The sequence below is a fragment of the Equus caballus genome, chromosome 23 (genome assembly GCF_041296265.1).
Source record: "Equus caballus isolate H_3958 breed thoroughbred chromosome 23, TB-T2T, whole genome shotgun sequence".
Classification (NCBI taxonomy): Eukaryota; Metazoa; Chordata; class Mammalia; order Perissodactyla; family Equidae; genus Equus; species Equus caballus.
This window is the reverse complement of record NC_091706.1, coordinates 12,054,337-12,066,741: the sequence shown is the minus strand read 5'-3', so window position 1 is coordinate 12,066,741 and position 12,405 is coordinate 12,054,337. Positions and strand designations below refer to the sequence as shown.

The window sequence follows — 12,405 nt, the reverse complement described above, 5'->3', positions numbered from 1 at the left end:
CTCAATAGCTAGTAGGGTCTATACAGGAATTCAAGAATAGGCTCGTTAGAAAATCCATTATACCATTTACAATATTTATAAAGCAAATAAATTATACCTTCCTTTCAACAGACACAGAAAAAGTACTCAGTATAAGTCAATGCACATTTACAACTCGGTTGAAATCTAAAAAAACTGGAGGGAATCTACCCACCCTGACAAAGGTTACCCGCCAAGAGCCAACAGCAAACATCACAGTTAATGGGGAAACTGTGTCTATTTTCCCTCAGGGTTGACTTGATCTCTATTCCTACTTTTCCATTTAATATACGGTTTCTTCTAAACCTCATAAATCCATTATAACACAAATGGGGAATGAGACCTGAGATGTGTCTCCTGGGAGAGTGTAGAGAACTGTGACGGTTCAGCTGAGGGGACAGAAAGAGGCCCGGGCTCACAAGATCTAGCCTGCCTTACAGCTCCTATGCTCACCTCCCAGAATAACAGCACTGCAGCTGGGGAGCAGCCTCCCTGTGGGAACAGGGCCCTCTGGGACTTGAAAAAGCATGGGAAGGGCCACGTAGAGACGGCACCACTTGTCCATGAGCAAATGTGAAATGATCATGGGATCTTGAACCTGCAGCTTTTCACTGGTTGAATATAAATTCTTTTTCTATTGATTTAGCAATAATTTATGTGTTCTTATGACTGATTAACATAAAAATGAAGAAAACAAAGGATTATTAAAATTAAAGTACACGACAGGATAAGGAAACAAGATAAAACTTTACTGTAGTGGATACAGAAAAGTATTCAATATAATGCAATGCACACCCATGACTAAAATCCAATCTATGCAAATGGCAATGGAAGGGAAGCTATTTACTCTTTCCTTAAAACTGGTATGAGATGCTTTAAGGCAAGGTTTAAAAAAAAAAAACTTTTAACTGGGTTAAAACAGTTTCTCAGAAGGCCCCTTTGATAAGATGCTTTTGGTGACTTATCTGTGAGAGAGGGAACTGCAGTTTTCCTTCTGACTCTGTCACAAACCCGGTTTCCCTGGACAAGTCACTGAAACTTTCAGGCCCAACGTCTTTACAGTTTTCAAGAGAGCTGCAAGTAGACGACTTCGGAAAATCCTTCAAGCATCATTATTCTGGGATCCTGCGAGGTCAGGATGATGTCACTAATGTCACATGCGGTGACAGACACGTCTGACAGCAGCGCAGCCTCTGTAAAGAGTGGGGGCCATTTAAGGGGACCAGAGCCAGAACCTCCTCCCTTTGCCTGGTTGTCCCTGTCACCCGGACCTCGCCCTCACAAGCTCCCCAACAAAGCAGCCTTTCCTGAGCAGCCTGCCCCTGGGCCACCCCAGCTCACCTGCTCTTCTCAGGGACGAACAAACCCCCCACTGTCACACGGTGTGGTGGCTCCTGAAGGTGGCATCATCATCAAGTCTGGCTCATTCTGGGCAAGGAGATCCGGGCTTCTGACCTTGCAAATCTAGGACCTGCTCTTTCTGGGCTCTTCTGTCTCTGCTCTGAAGCTCTGGAGAGAGGTCTAAGGTCAGAGGGGTGCTCTCCTCCACCTAAGACTCCTGCACAGAGGCCCCTGCTTCCTGCCTCACAAGGGGTGCTTTGTTCAAGGAAACTGGGACGTGGATCTGGGAAACAAATTCACTTTAGGGGCCAAAGCCTGACTCTTGAAATTCACTACAATATCAGACTTGAAGGACATACTGTCAGCGCAGAAGGGGCCAGGCCCCTCTGTCTGACCCAAGGGACCTGAAGAGACACAAGAAACCCCAGGGTACATGTGACACATGGTGCGATTCCATCCACATCCCTTCCCTTACATCCCTGGGAATGTGGGGACAGGCCACGGTCCTAAGAGCCGGGAAGGCCGCAGTGCCAGTCTTGGGCAGGTGTGACATCAGACAAAGCCTGAGGCTGAAGGGAAGCCACCTGCCCTTGAACCCAAATCCCGCGCTGCGACCTCCCGACCGAGCACATCGGGCCACCGACCTGAGCCTGGGTGCTGGGGAAGCGGGCGTGAGGGCACATCAGGCCATCCAGCGACACCAACAAACTGACTTCCAACTACGGCAGCAGCTGTCCCTTACCCAGGGCTTCCTACCCGGCCCTCGTCTAAACACCGTACAACGATGACTCGGACCTAAGGCTCAAAATGACGCCATGAGACGGCGCTATTAATCTCACGTCCAGACGAGCACGCTGACCCAGGCCCTTCTGTCGCCCATCCTCACAGGTGACAGAGCCGGGACTGACCGGGCCTTTCCGGCTCCGGAGCTCGGCTGCCCCGCAGACCCGGGCCCCGTCCGCGTTTTAACCGGCCTCCCGCCACCGACGTGGGCTTCTCTCGGGTCGGGCTGCAGGCGGGCCGGACACATGGCCCCCGCTCCTGACTGGCTCCACCGCACCTACGACGCCCCGGAACCCGAAGGCCGCGTCACCACCTGGGCCTGACACGCGTCGCGGGCGCCGAGGGGCGCCTCCTGGGGCCTTCTGAAACCCGGAGAACACCTGTGGGGAGGTGGGGAGAGTTCCCCAAGCCTCGCGAGGTCCCAGCCCCTTGGTCTTCTCACCCCAGTGCTCACACCACGCAGGCGCAAAGACAGCGAAACTCCGCGACCCTGGTCCCAGCAGAGCTGGGAGACCCGGACGGAAGGAGGCGGAGCTAGGACTGCACATGCGCGGAAGGAGCCAAGAGGACGGTGTGGGGAGTTCCGCGCCGAGCCAGCTGGAGACAAGGCTGCGTTTTCCGTCAACCTTGCTGCCCGACCTGAGGTGACTGTTAGGGCTTTTCTGCATTTTAAAAGCAACTGGAAGATGTGAGTGAAACTGAAATATGGTCGGGACGTTGGAAATGTTAAGGAAAATTACTCTTACTCGTTAATTATGAAAATAATGGTAGGAGTATGTGGGAAAATTTTCTTAGTTTTAAAACTCATGCCTACTGAAGTATTTAGGATTGAAATTATGTATCTTTAATTTTACAAATTCTCAGCTAAAACAGGCAAATAAAATAGGACAAAGTGTGAAGATTTTGTAAATCGAGGAAATATATATGGATGCTTATTTCATTGTCTTCTAATTTTCTGTTTGAAAAATTTTGTGCTACAATTCTTTTTAAATAAAATTTAAAAAAATATGAATTTTCCTCCAGCAGTGTGCCTTTTAAACTTGAAACTGCCAAGAGAAGTCCAGGTAAATATCTCTTGGGACTAAAGCTGTGAAATGTAAATAAAACGGTAGGAAATGCATAGCATTACTCTGTCAACGAAAATAATCCATAACCAATCTATAAATGAAAAGTTGGGAGAGTTTATTCTGAGCTAAAATGTGAGGACCATGGCCTGGGGCCTTTCTTCCCGAACCGAAGAAGTGGGGTGCACAGAGTGGTTATATACCCCCAGAGAGGATGTTTCACGTAGGATTGAAATGTCTCTTTCACAATAGTCGTGAGACTGCTCTGTCGCCACAGCGGTTGATGGACGCAGCAGATAGGTCTGCTGTCTCCGTGATCATAGCAGGGTGGCAGGTCTGCTGCCTCGAGCTGGGTGGTCACAGGTGAGCTGGGTGGTCAGTTCCTAGCCTAAGGAAAGATGCTTATCCCTAAGGAAATGCCAGTGTGGGGGGAAGTTGCACCTTTATCTTAAGGCCATTTGTTCTGGCCATAGGAAATGTCTAAGCAGATATGCAATGCGTGCTCAACGCCACAGTCAGGCCCTTTTGAAAAAAACAAAGTCAGGCCGAATTAGGTTTACACCAAATGGCTTCCTCATATTCTCCAATATGTCCTATTGCTTGCCATTTCTATTTGTCAACTCTAAAATAATGGTGTCTGTGACCAAGACGTTTACCCCAGAAAAGAAAAAAAATCAAGATAGCTTTTCAGAAATAGAGAACTAAAACGCCAAAATACAACAAAAATAAGGAAATGGTTGTGCAAATCATGCATCTTCCAGAGATGGGCGTAATGTTATAGAAACACCTTTTTCCTCTGTCCGTGTATTGGGCCAGCAGTACTTGACGTTAACCGTTTCCTCCTGACGCGGTGGAGTTTCCGAGACGGACCCTGTGCGCGGTGGCGCAGCCGGACCGCGGCCCTGAGAAGCGGGTGCGACCCCCGGCCGGCCCGCTCGGCGTCCGCGGGCGGGAGGGAGCCGGCGGGTGTGCGGCGCGTCCTGCCCCGCGCTCGGCCGACGGGGAGAGCGCCCCCGGTGGAGCCGGGCCTGGGGGTGACTGCGGCCGCTCCCTGGCCCCGCTGAGGGGCGTGTCGGTCCGTTTTGGCTGGGAACCAAGCGTTTACGGCGGTCGGTCCATTCCCGAGGGTCCTGGATCTGCCCTCCTAATCGCGCTGAATTTTCCGCTTTTGCAAAAATGGACCGTACTCAGTATCATGTGGGCTTCCTTTGGGAAAGACAAAAAACCCCGAAAACATGCACCTTTAACATGAAAGGTAAATGTGACAGTAGTGGCAGTCTAAGAAACTGACAACCCAACCGCACTTATTCGTTTTATGCAAACAGGATGCTTTTCATTTTTATGTACTCTTAGAAAATCAAGAGTATGCTTTGCAACTTGCTTTTTTTTATCCCCCTTAAGTCCTTGCTGAACGAGACTGTTAAATAAGCCTTGTTATTCCTTAAATACTTGATAGCGTTTTCCCTTATTTTATGTAAATACATTTAAGCATTTATTTTTAAATTCTAAATAAATGCTAAACTGATCAAAATTCCTCAGTGCCTGATGAGATAATGGCAGCTCCCTCTCACCTCTCAAACATAAGCAGAGTTAACTAGACTTTATTCAGTACAGACACAAACAAACACACATTTTTCAAAAAGCTCTATGTTTACTTACTCATTTTTACAGTTAACATTGTTTTGTGGTCCAGTTGTCTGGTCATGCTTTGTGGAACTATCTCATTCTTTTGCCTAGCAGCATATTATTCTAGGTAGGGATGTATCATATTTATTTAATCCTTTTTTGATGAATATTTAATTCCTTTCCAATTATTATCATAATATGCAGTGCATATCTTTGTCCATATATCTTTGCATATTTGTGTGATTTCTTTGGCACAAATGCCAAAAATATAGAATTTTTCCACTGAAATGTGTACACTTGTAAAAATTTGAAAGCTGTAAACAGTCTTCAAAAAGGATGTGCCAGCTTATGTTGTTTCCCCACACCCATTCCAAAACTGGGTATTATTAGAGAGGCTAATAAGTAATGTTGTATATCCATATTTTTATCGGGTGTGTATCATTTTTCTCTTTGATGTGTAAAAAGCTTTATAAATGAGCTCTTCCTCATGTGTTTCAATTATTCTGCAGTCTATCCTTGGCATTTTTCTTTGGGCATTACTTATAATTTTTTATTGTAGTTATTGTTCATCAAGTAAAAGTGTAAAGTTTTTACGTAGTCAGTCTTTTTTTGTTTGGATGCATTTAATTGATTTTGGAATTAGAATTGAAAGAGTAATGTAGGCTTTTGCCTCCCAAATTAATGTTGATACAGTGTTCCATAATTTATTTAATAACGCATCATTGTTTCTTTATTAATCTGAAAACGTTTTTATTACATATTAAAGTCCAAATGGACTTGGATCTACATGTGGACTCTATTTTGTTTTGTTGATCTGTCTATTGTTGCACTATTCCTTTATTTTTGGAATTTTTCCTGGCTGTTCTCACATGTTGTCTATCAAGATAAATTTTAGAATAAGTATTTAGGGTCCAACCTATAAAAAATTGTGTTTATATTCTGATTAGCATTCTATTAAATTAATATGAATTAATTGGTGAGAAAGGACATCTTTACAAAAGTAGTGACATCTTCCTAAGAACAATATGGTGTCTCCACTTATTCAAGTCTCGTTAAACCCCTCAATATAGGCAACCAGGTTCTACATACAGATGCACATATAGATAAACATTTCTTATTAGGTTTGTTCTATTCAATTTGATTCTTCTTTTTGTTGTAAATAAAATTTTTAATATATTTTTGAACACGCTCTTATTTGCCTATAGGAAAACTGTTGGTTTTCATACATTACATAACATTTTTTCTTGCTGAATTCTTTTATTGTTTCAACTACTTTTTGTGAATTATCTTGGATTTCAATGTCTGTAATGACAAGTTTGCCTGCTTTTTAATAACATTTATAATTTTAAAAATTCTTTAATGAATTCCAAAAGTAAGCCCATAAAAGTTTGTTGGTGCTATATTAAATCAGTTTTAATACAATAAAATACATTCTTAAAATTAACTTCAGAGATTGGAGAGACTTCTGGCTATGGTAACGTGAAGAGATGGGTGAATTCTTTTGCCAAACACAAGTATAAAGGTAGACAAAGTTGCCAAACACAACTATATTGGGGCTCTAGAAATTGATCCAAGGTAAACAACAAGCTGAGAAATATTTATTATGAAAATGTGCTGGAAATTCGGGTAAGAACAGTGAGAATCTGAGGTTTTCTTGTTTGGGGCTGCTCCCATTGCCTCCTTCCAGGCAGTCAGAGAGAGCTTAGTTTTTCTAAGGTGAATGTACAAGTCAAGATCTGGTCCAGAGAGAAAAACCACACAGTAATTTGAGCAGGAAAATTTATTATAATAAATTATTAGCTATAAGGAGGGATTGGAGTAACAAAGTATTAGCTAATAAAAAGTAAAGAGAACTCTAAAAAATATCAGAACAGCAGGAATACAAGAAGTAGGCACTAGCCTTGAGGCTGAGACAGAGTGCCCAGCGAAGACCCCTCCACCCATCCCCCTGGCTGAGAACCAGACCTTGTTGGAGGGAGCACAGCTATGGCTCTCTGAATGGCAGAGAAGTCATAATGGTGCCACACCAAAGGAGCTTGCTGGAAAAAATCTGCCCTCTGGAGCTTTCTGAAAACCTGCTGTCGAAAGAGTGGAGGAAGCCGTTCATGGAGTGGTGTCTCACTAAAGGCATCCACTACAAATCTGCCTGAAGGCTTAACAGGGAAAGCTGCCGGCTGCTGGGTGCTGCTGCCACTGTATGCTGTGTGAACTGGATGCTGGAGAAGCTGTGCATGCTGCAGGTGTCTGGTGCTGTACAAGATGCGTGCACTGCAGGAGTGGCTGCTGGAGAAGCCATGCACGCTGCAGGCGCTGCAAGCTGGGAGCCTGCCACCTGAACAGGAACTTGGAAGGAAAATTCCTTCCTCCTGCAATGTGTCTCTGGCCTCCACTACTGACAAAGCTTAAACATCATGCCAAATGGCAAAGGAAGACTGTTTAAATGGCCCAGATCTATTTTTACAATCACCCAATGAAGGATGAATTTGGACCTAAGAGGCAATAAATTGATAATGGACACATTGGCCGTGAAAACCAGCAACCTTGCTGCTAGAGGGAGCATATATGATTTGGTGCTGAGGGCAAAAACCCACACTGGCAGGTTTGTCAGACAAAGTAGCAAACTTTAGGAAACAAATGGAGAGAACCCACAGCTTTGCTAACCTGAGGTTGCAGTCCCCATTGGGGCAAGTGGTGAAACAGACAGAAATTTCATGGAGAGATTCTGGAAAATAGATAGTTATAGGAGGGCTGGATAAGCCTCACCCCTGGCTACCTGTAAGCCTACATGTATGCTCCGGGGAGAACCAAGAGAGCTGAACGTAAAGTGAAAGTCAAGGCGGTCTTGGGAACTGGCTGAACTCTGAGTGCACTCTCTAAACCACACACAGATCTATAGGCAGAGGGGGCAAGCCTTATGGGCTCAAGGTGTTAACTATAGTTCCTGCCCAAATCACTGGCTGACCACCAAGGAGGCAGACACCTGGGCAACTTCAAGGAAGGCAGACTGAAAAGTAAAAATAAGAATTTAAAAAATGAGCAGAGGCGTCAGCAGCCATACATTGCCAGGGACACAGATCCCATAGTTTAAGTCCAGGCAAGTAGCTAAAGAGAAATAAGAGCAACAACTAGGGGGACAGTGAGAATACAGAAGTGCTACAATATATTGTCCAGCTTTCAACAAAAAAATCATAAGACATGAAAAGAAATAGGAAAGTATGACCCTAGCTCAGGGGAAAAAAGCAGCCAATAGAAATGGCACTGAGCAGGTCCAGATGTTGGATTTAGCAAATGGCTTCAAAAAAACTATTGTAATATGTTCAAAGAATTAAAGGAACATTAGTGAAAATGGCAGGGTACATCACTCCAAGGGCCTGTCCTTCCATGGAAACATTGAAATACCAAGGACAAACTGTCAAAATCAACTTTATCAGAACTCTGAAGAATAATCAGAGTTTTACAGCAACCAAACAAATGCTGGATCAAGGAAAAGACAACTTAAAAAATAGTAGGAAAGCTTTGCGACGTTTTTACCTGCCCATGTTCCACCCTCTTCCCTGGCTCAGGGGCAGTTGTGAAGACCATGTTCGCAGTGAGGGCATAGCCAAAACAATCTTGAAAAAGAGCAAAGCTGGGGGAATTCACACTTCCTAATCTGAAAACCTACTAAAAAACTATGATATACAAAACAGTGTAGTACTAGCATAAACTAGACATAGACCGATGAAATAGACTTGAGAGTCCAGAAATAAACCCCTATATGTGTGACCAATTGACTTTTGACAACGGTGCCAAGATCTTTCAATGGGAAAAGAATATTCTCTTCAACAAGTGGTACTGGGAAAACTGCATATCCACATGGAAAATAATGAATTTGGAGCCTTACCTCACAGCATATGCAAAAATTAACTAAAAACGAGTCAATGACTTCATATAAGAGCTAAAATCATAAAACTTTTTTAAAAAAAACATAAGGTAAATCATCCTGATGCCGGATTTGGCAATGGATTCTTAGATATGATACCAAAAGCATGAGCAACAAAAGAGCAAATAGATAAATGGGATTTCATCAAAATTAAAAACTTATGTGCATCAAAAGACACTATCAACAGAGTAAAAAGGCAACTCACAGAAGGGGATAAAATGTTTGCAAGTCATTTATCTGATAATGCTTCAATATCCAGAATGTATAAAGAACTCATAACTTAATGACCAAAAGACAACAATCCATTTAAAAATTGGCAAAGGACTTGAATAGACATTTCTCCAAAGAAGATATACAAATGATCAATAAGCCAATGGAAAGATGTTCAACACTATCACTTATTAGGGAAATACAAATCAAAACTAAAATGAGATCCCCCTTCACACCCACTAGAGTTGTACTAATAAAACAATAGAAAATAGCAACCGATGGTGAGGATGTAGAGAAATTGGAATTCTTGTGCATTACTGGTGGGAATGTAAAATGGCGCAGTTGCTGTAGAGAACAATTTAGTGGTTCTTCAAAAAGTTAAACATAGAATTCCCCTTCTAGGTACATACTCAAAAGAATTAAAAACGCGTACTCAAACAAATACCTGTACAGTACATGTTCATGGCAGCATTATTTGCAATAGCCAAAGGTAGAAACAACCCAAATGTCCATCAACTGATTAATAGATAAGCACATTGTGGTGTATTGGTATAATGGAATGTTATTCAGCCATAGAAAAGTGGAGCACTGATGCATGCTACAATGTGGATGAACCTTGAAAACATTCTGCTGAGTAAAATAAGCCAGACAGAAAGAAGCTCACATATTGTATGAAGCTCACATATTGTATGATGCCACTTGTCTTAGGGCATTCAGGCTGATGTAACGAAATGCCACAGACTGGGTGGCTTATACACAACAGAAATTAATTTGTCACCGTTCTGAATGCTGGGAAGTCCAGGATTGCAGTACTGGCGGATTCAGTGTGGCGGCTGATAAAGGCTGCTTCCTGGTTCACAGAGGGTTCCGCCTCTCTGTGTCCTCGCCTGGTGGCAGGGGCTAGAGATCTCTGTGGGATCTCTTTTATAAGAATATTAATCCTATTCATGAAGGCTCCACACTCATTACCTAAACATCTCCCAAAGTCCCCCCATCCTAATAGCATCAGCTTTGGTGGTTAGGACTTCTACGTATGAATTTTGGGGGCTACAACATTCCGACCATGGCACCACTGATTTGGAAGATCCAGAATAAGTAAATCCATAGGATCAGAAAGCAGATTGGCAGTTCCCAGGGACTGGGGATGGAAGGGGGTGGGAGCAATCATTTAGTAGGTACAGGGCTTCCTTTTGGGGTGATGAAAATGTTTCAGAGTTAGATAGAAGAGGTGTTTGCACAGCTTTGTGAATGTACTAAATGCCATTGAATTGTTCACTTTAAAATGGTTAATTTTGTGTTATATGAATTTCACTTCAATGAAGAAATATTTAAAAAATAAAGTATGTTTAAAGAATTATAGGAAAATAATATGGCACAAATACAACAAATAAGGAATCTCAATAGAGAAATAGGCATATAAAAGTACCTAAGGAAAATTCAAGATGAAAAGTACCATAAGTGACATGAAAAACTTAGCGGAAGGGCTCGGCAGCAGCTTTAAGATGGCAGAAGAAAGCATCGGCATACTTTAAATATCTAATTGAAATTATCTTTAAATTAAAACTTTCAAGTGTCAACATAGAAAAAAGAGGCAACTGCAAAGCAAAAGGAGAGAGTTGACTTGGGGTCTTTGAACTGCAGTTCAGGAACACAGTTCTGGCTGCAGCTAGAAAAGTGTCCCCTGAGGGGTGAAAGACAGGAGTTCTTATGAGCAACAAGGAGAGCCCAGGACAGCCACCTCATTTTGTTAGGATCAATTTATGTTACAGTTCATTAACTCACTCAGGATGTCTTGTCACCAGAAAAAGTATATATATATATATTTATTTTTTGTTGAGGAAGATTAGCCCTGAGCTAACATCTGTGCCCATCTTCCTCCACTTTGTATGTGGGATGCCACCACAGCATGGCTTGACAAGAGGTACATAGGTCCACACCTGGGATCTGAACCAGCGAACCCTGGGCCGCTGAAGCAGAACTTGCAAACTTAACCACTGCTCCACCGGGCCACCCCGGAAAGAGTATATTTTTGCAGTCCTTCAGAAAGTCCTTTCTCAGCAACTAACTCGCTTTTGGCAAATCAGCAAGGTCAGCAGTTTCATATTTTTATCAAGATGGAGTCCAGGGTACAAAATGGAGCCACTGTTATCAACTCATTTCATAAAAGTTATCAGTAAATTATGTAAATTGTACCTCATAAATATTTTTCAAATCCGTCCCCTCCCCCTCGTCCACACTTCAGGCCTGTCATCTTCTTCCTGGCCCACTGAGACCACTTTGTTACGACTCTCATGTCTTCAGTTTGGATGATGCAATCTCTTTGAGACATTTTACTCTAGGCTTTTTATGTTACCTGGGAACCCAGTCATTTTTCATGTGTGAGATATTGTTTATTGTAAATCTCTTGTGTTCTTGTGATACACACCAAACAAAAGGTCATTTTAAAGGCACTTTGTGTTACAGGTAAAGACAAAAGAAAATATATAGAGCTGTGAAATATCATACTGTGTGGTGGGCATGGTCTTGCTGCACATTTTTTCCCTCATTTCTTTTAATTTAGTAAAATATACATAACATAAAATTTGCCATCTTAACCATTTTTAATTATAAAGGTAGTAGTCTGTAGATCTGTTTGATTGTATTGGCATCTTAACAATATTAGGTCTTCCACTCCATGAATGTGGGATGTGTTTCCACTTATTTATATCTTCTTTAATTTCTTTCAACAATCTGTTGTAGTTTTCACTGTACAAATCTTTCATATCCTTGGTCAGTTCCTAAATATTTCATCTTTTTGATGCTATTATAAATGGAACTGCTTTCTTAATTTCTTTTTAATATTTTTCATTTTAGGGTATATAAATGCAACTGACTTTTGTGTTCCAATTTGTTTCCCACTGCTTTGCTGCATTCATTCATCTGCTTTAACAGTTTGCTTGTTTGTTTGTTTCCTGGTGGGGATACTCTTTAGGACGTTCTCCATATAAGAGCATACCACCCTCAGAAAGAGATAATTTCTTCTCCAATTTGTATGCCTTTTATTTCCTTTTCTTGCCAAGTTCCTCTGGTCTTGCCTAGGTACTCTGGCTAAAACTTCCAGTACTATGTTGAATAGAAGTGGTGAAAGTGGGCCTTCTTTCTTTGTTCCTGACCTTAGAGGAAAAGCTTCATCTTTCACCATTGGGTATTATGTTTCTTGTGGGCTTTTCATGTGTGGCTTTTATTATGCTGAGGTAGTTTTTGAATCGAGTTATTTTTAACATACTTTACTTTTTGCTGTTTCAAGTTTGCGTCATCCTTACTGGTGCCTTCATATGTCCGGTAAACCAGGGTATATACAAGAGATGTTACTTGTTAACAGATTATATTTTACATAAGCATGTTTACAATTTTAAGATGTTTTTACAATTTAAACCCACAGCAGGTACTTAACTTTTACAG

General features: G+C 42.2%; 1 long non-coding RNA gene across 1 annotated transcript in view; it reads left to right on the top strand.

Annotated features, from left to right (window-relative positions):
- Nucleotides 1-2,701: 2,701 nt before the first annotated feature.
- LOC111770119 (uncharacterized) overlaps nucleotides 2,702-12,405 on the top strand; it is a 52,230-nt gene continuing 42,526 nt past the window's right edge. Inside the window, exon 1 of the long non-coding RNA XR_002803067.2 lies at nucleotides 2,702-2,830. This is a non-coding gene — a long non-coding RNA (uncharacterized lncRNA). The remainder of the gene's footprint in view (nucleotides 2,831-12,405) is intronic.